The sequence below is a fragment of the Natrix helvetica genome (genome assembly GCF_964273705.1).
Source record: "Natrix helvetica genome assembly, chromosome: 1".
Classification (NCBI taxonomy): Eukaryota; Metazoa; Chordata; class Lepidosauria; order Squamata; family Natricidae; genus Natrix; species Natrix helvetica.
Window position 1 is genome coordinate 32,193,343 of NC_138548.1, and position 5,747 is coordinate 32,199,089.

The window sequence follows — 5,747 nt, forward strand, 5'->3', positions numbered from 1 at the left end:
GAAATTCCGGCAGCCATCTCAGGACACCGCAGCGCGGCAATTTCAAACGAAGAGAAGATGGCGATGCACACTCCACCCGCTCCATTCGACCCAACGAACGACGAATGGGAGGCTTTCATGATTTGTTTTGAGTGTTTTCTAGAAGCGAACGAATACACGGGGATAACAGATGCCCGAAAGAAAAACATTTTCCTTGGCTACTGTGGGCAAGAAATCTTCAACACGGCCAGAGACCTCACCGCGCCTACTCCAATACAAGCGGTATCATGGACGGCGTTGCAACAGACTCTACAAACTCATTACGCGCCAAAACCTTCCCGCCACGTTTGCCGCCAAGGATTCAACACGAGGAACCAGAAGGCGGGAGAATCTATCAACCAGTACGTTGCAGCTCTACGGAAAGCAGCCACACATTGTGGATTCAGAGACCTGGACGAGCAAATCCTGGATCGACTCATATGCGGGTTGAGAGACATTTCCCTACAGAAACGGTTGTTGGCCAAACCCAACTTAAGCCTGCAGATTGCACTCGATGAAGCAAGAGCTTCGGAATCAGCGGAAAGATCAGCGGAAACCATACAACGCGGGTTCAACACAAGCCAGCCAGCACCCAGGCACACCAGAGTCCACTACGAGGACACCAATCCAGAATTCGAGGATCCCGAGTTCGAGGAAAGTCACCTGATGCGAAGCAGTCACATGAGGCCTGGGGGGAGATCCGGATTCCGTTTGCCACCCTGCGCAAGCTGCAGAGGAAACCACCCCCGGTCTACCTGTCGGTTCAGGAATGTTGTTTGTTCGCACTGCAACAAACTTGGGCACATCGCACGAGTGTGCCGGAGCGAAGTCCCTGCCTCCTCACGGCAGCCGCCGATATACCGCCAACAGAAGTCCAACCCAGGGACTTGGCGGAATCAGAAAGGGCGCCCAGAGAGAAATCCACAAGTGTTTACCCAGAGAGACAATCCCCAAAGAGCTGAAAGGGCGTATTCCCAGAGAGATTACACACAAAGAGCTGAAAGAGCGTTCTACCAAGACGCTCAACGAGAGTATTTTCAGGATACAGATGCTGAGATAGAGTTGACCCAGAGAGAGGAATTGCGAACGTATCTCACCACAATAAGTCAGGTCCGCACCAAGCGGCCTAAAAAGCTGAAAGTCACAGTCCTCTTGGAGGGCTCTCCTTGCGAGCTGGAAGTTGACACAGGATCGTCCTTGATGATCATATCATGGGCCTCCATGAAAAAGGCTATCCCTAGCCTCAAAAAGAGCCAACTACGTGCACCAGACATCCTGCTACGAGACTACCAGGGGAACCGAGTCCCCATCGTGGGCCAAGGCCAAATCCGTTTCAAGGACATCGTAGCCCAGCTGCCCATGACCATCGCCAGCACGCCGTTGCAGAACCTTCTAGGACTAGATTGGTTTGAAGCCTTGGGGCTAGAAGTCACCGGGATCAACGCCGTGGAGAACAGCAGCGCTGAACAGATTTTTAAGGCGTTCGAGGATGTGTTCAGCCCCGGTCTTGGTAAGTATGTGGGTAAACCAATCTCATTCAACTTAGACCCCAAAGTGGCGCCAATCCGACTTAAACCGAGACGAGTGCCTTTTGCACTCCACCCAAAAATAGATAAGGAGATAGATAAGTTAGTAGAGCAAGGAATCCTTGAGCCGGTGGATCACGCGCGCTGGGAAACTCCCATTGTGACCCCAGTCAAACCAGACGGGTCAGTCCGCATCTGCGCGGACTATAAATGCACAATTAATGTCGTGCTACAACAAAGCGCATACCCTGTGCCCGTAGTACAACACTTATTGCATTCGTTGGGGCCAGGAAAGATATTCGCTAAACTAGACATGGCACAAGCTTACCAGCAATTGCCTGTGGATAGCGCCACGGCGGAGGCCCAAACTATAGTGACGCATAGAGGAGCATTCAAATGCAACCGGCTACAATTCGGTGTGAGTATTGCCCCAGGTCTGTTCCAGAGCGTCATGGAACGGCTTTTGCAAGGGATACCGGGAGTCGTCCCCTATTTCGACGACATCTTGGTGTCCACTGCAAACGAGGAGCAACTATTAAAAAGAGTCAGAACTGTTTTGGTCAGAATCAGAGAAAAGGGCCTCCGCCTCAAAAAGGAAAAATGCCAAATTAACGTGCCTAGCGTAGAATTCCTGGGATATAAAATCGATGGTCAGGGAATACACCCCACTTCAAAGAAAATTAAGGTGATCCAGGACGCCCCCACACCACGAAATCAGACCGAGTTGCAGGCCTTCCTCGGACTACTTAACTTCTACAGCGTTTTTCTGAGACAGAAGGCGACCGTTGCTGAGCCATTACATTGACTACTCCAGAGGAACGCAACATGGAGATGGGGACGATCCGAAGCAGCAGCTTTCACCGCAGTCAAGCGCCTACTCACAACCGACTCGCTACTAGTCCAATACAGCCAGACGCTACCACTGGTATTGACCTGCGATGCATCCCCATTCGGCGTCGGCGCAGTCCTCAGCCACAGAATGCCAAACGGGAACGAAGCACCCATCGCCTTCTACTCCAGGACTCTTTCATCGGCCGAGAGGAACTACAGCCAGATGGACAGGGAAGCGTTAGCCGCTGTCGCTGGAGTTAAACGTTTTCATGAATACCTCTATGGGCGCGATTTCGAGCTGATTACGGATCACAAACCGCTGTTGGGACTTTGGGTGGGAAACCGCCCCACACCAGTCTCCATTTCTCCACGCATGACCAGGTGGACTGTTTTCCTGGCTGCATATTCATACAAGCTGATACATCGACCAGGCTCCACTCTAGGACACGCAGACGCACTCAGCCGTTGCCCACTCCTGGACCTTTTGCCAGACCCCACTCCCGAAGTACCGGTGCTGCTCATTGACTGTTTGGACTCAGGACCGGTTTCTTCCTGCGACGTTGCCAGATTCTCTTCTAAGGACAATATAATAAAGCAAGTTCAAACATGGGTTTGGAGGGGGTGGCCGAAGGGAAACGTGGGCCCGGAATTCAAAATGTTTTGGTCAAAAAGGGATGAGCTCTCAGTGTTGCAAGGTTGTTTATTGTGGGGGGATCGAGTTGTTATTCCTTTTGCATTACGTAGGAATGTGTTAGATGCGTTACATGTTGGGCATCCGGGGATCGTTAGGATGAAGGCGTTAGCAAGAAGTTACGTTTGGTGGCCAAACATGGACAAAGAGATAGAGGAATGGGTGGCCACTTGCGATCCGTGCCAAGAATCGAGACCAGCACCCCCGGAAGCTCCTGCCACAGAATGGGAGAAGCCCAAAGCACCTTGGTCGCGAATACACATCGATTTCGCAGGGCCAGTCCAGGGTCAGACCTTCCTTATAGTTGTGGATGCATACTCCAAATGGCTAGAAGTAGTCCTAATGACTTCAACCACGGCAGAGGCAGTCATTAAGGTTCTACGGCGACTTTTCGCCACTCATGGCCTGCCCGACCTCCTGGTATCCGATAACGGGCCCCAGTTCACGGCCATGCAATTCGAAACGTATTTAGCAGGTCAGGGAATTCGGCATGCCCTCGTCGCGCCATTCCACCTGGCATCGAACGGACAGGCGGAAAGAATGGTGCGATCCGCAAAAGAGGCCCTTGCTAGGATGGGTCCAGGTGATTGGCAAACACGCATAGACCATTACCTCTTAATTCAACATATTACCCCCAGCGCAACGACGGGTAGGAGCCCCGCTGAACTACTCATGGGCCGCCGTCTACGGTCTCACCTGGACCGTCTTCACCCAAATTACTCTGCCACAGCACCCCCAGACTCTACAATCAAAATTCGGAGTTTTAGCATAGGGGATTCAGTATACGCCCACAACTATGCAGGGGGAACATTGTGGATGCCGGCAAGGGTCATTGGCATCACGGGTCCACGATCGTATCTGCTGGAGCTTGAAGATGGACGAAATTGGAAAAGGCACATCGATCAACTACAGGGTCGCCTGGCACACTCAGACCTGCGGGCTGACGATGAAAACTACCTGCCAGCACAAAGTCAGCCACTCGAGAGCCCCAACACAGAGAACCACGACCCTACGAGCCCAGGGTAGAACAAGAGGTCGAAAGAGAAACCGAACAACGCCAAAGCAATGAAAGTCTGCAGACCCCCGAACGCGAAGCAGAGAAAGCAACCGATCCTGAAACAGAGAAAGCAACCGATCCTGGGACCACTCCCGATCAACCGGAACTGCGACGTTCTACCCGTGTAAGGCAAACACCAACATATCTTAAGGACTATGTAACCAACCGGAATGCGCCGTCCAAGAGGGGAGGGGTGTTAGATATTAGCATATATCGCAGCAAGTCTCCTCTCTGGTCCGCCGCGACGGCGGGAAACAGGTATCGTTCTGATTGGTCGAGAGGCGTACCCGATTCCTATAAAAGGGGAACCCTCCGGCCACAGAGCAAGCTGGATCACTATTACTACTAATAAAGAGCTGTTAAGTCACTACGTGTCCGCAGTCTGTTCTCTCGTTGCTCGAATCTAACACCCGTACCTCACGGAATCTAAACACAAGCTTAAGGTCCTTTCATCCATCTACAAGAAACAGGACAATCAGCCTGCTCCCTTCTATAGGAGGTCACCCTTTCGACCGGCAGACGAGGGACCTTCCTTCCCCCATCCACAACACCAATCCTACACTCCCAGACAGGGATCTCACCAGGACAGGTCCAGTAGAAACACACAGCATTTCCCCTCCAAGAAATCTTACCGTGGAGGAGGCAACCACCATTTTTCACGTAGAAAAGACATTTTCTGGTAGAGACAGCAGCCAACCCCACCCTGGTATGGGTCACGCAAGGGAATTCCTTGTGCGGAGGAGAGAGATACAGTGACTATGGACTTTCACTTTTTGCTCACAATTCTCACTTGAGTCTACAGTTTTCCCTCATCTGAAACTGGGGAGGAGCCACAAGGGCCTGATGACATCATAAGTGTAGACGCAGTCCGATTAATGGACGGAGCATACCCAGTCTGGCTGCTGTCTCTACTCTACCAGAAAATGAGCGTATCAGGTAAGAACCAACACCCATTCTTTATTGGTTTCACCATTTGCTTCTAGATTAGTGCAAGTTCAGCATTTACCTACACCTCTAGACTGGTGTTTCTTGGCCTCAATTACGTTGTGTGGATTTCAACTCCTAACAATTCTGGGAGTTGAAGTCCACATTTCTTAAACTAAGTAAGGTTGAGAAATTCTGCTCTGGATAAGGAAGTTTAGGCCATAATAGTGTTAAGAATTTAGAACACCTTCTCCAAAAAGCTCTTAAAGTCTTTGGCCTTTAATTTCCTATTTAGACAAACAGGGAATGTTATAAGTTATACACTCTTTTAGAAACTTGATTTCATCATTTAACTCTTGTTACTTTCTTCTTTTAGTTTCTTGAAAATATGCTATTGTATTGGTTTTGTAAGCTACCTTCAGTGCTTATAGAACAGAACAGAACTCTTTATTGGCCAAGTATGATTGGACACACAAGGAATTTGTCTCCAGTCCATAAGCTCTCTGTGTGCATACGAGCAATAAGTGATAAATTATCATAATATAAAATACAATCATCATAAATCATAAGATACAACACCCAATCAGTCATAGGATATTAAATAAGCAATCAACAAATCATAAAAGTGTACTAAAATCATAGTCATAAGAAACTAAAGAAATAGATAATAGAAAGATGAGGACAATAGTGCAAGTAGTCC